Raw genomic sequence first — 637 nt, 5'->3', positions numbered from 1 at the left:
GAATTAAGGACTCTGAGACCACTTCAGAATCAAACAGGAAAAAAAAAAAAGTCACAACAAAGCTATTTCAAGAGGAAGCCCAGTGACTGTTCCATAATCAATTCAGACACGTGCACCCTTATACCTAAATCTAGAGGTGACTGAGTAGATTGACTGACTATAACTGTGATGTTCTGTGAACTGAAATCCACTGGATGGTAACTCTGTCTCTGAAAAGGATATTGATGTTACTATGACACAAAAAACTGACTTGAACTACACAGTGGTTCGCTCTTCTGAACAAAGCAGGATCTGTCCAGTGCCTGTGACTGATAACAATACAATCTTTTCACCTGATTGTCACCTAGAATTAATCAGTCTGGAATTTTTCAGAAGATATCATAATGGAATCTGTCTGTGGCTATATTTCTCTCTGCCCATTTGTCTTTTAATTTTTATTTGTGCGCTGGATATATGCCATGCACCAGTATGTTTTGCATGTTGTTGTTGTTGTTGTCGTTTTTCAGGTTTATGTTGGAAAATGTTTTGGTCCAAACCAGTATTTTATTTACTTATGTTACAGTGGGTCAGGACATTAGCTGGGCAGTTCGCATTTGTAGCACTTCAGTACTGAAAAATAGGAAGAGACCATTTAAAG

Source organism: Psittacula echo, assembly GCF_963264785.1.
Source record: "Psittacula echo genome assembly, chromosome: 1".
Lineage (NCBI taxonomy): Eukaryota > Metazoa > Chordata > Aves > Psittaciformes > Psittacidae > Psittacula > Psittacula echo.
The sequence above is the reverse complement of the archived record's forward strand: the minus strand, read 5'-3'. Positions refer to the sequence as shown.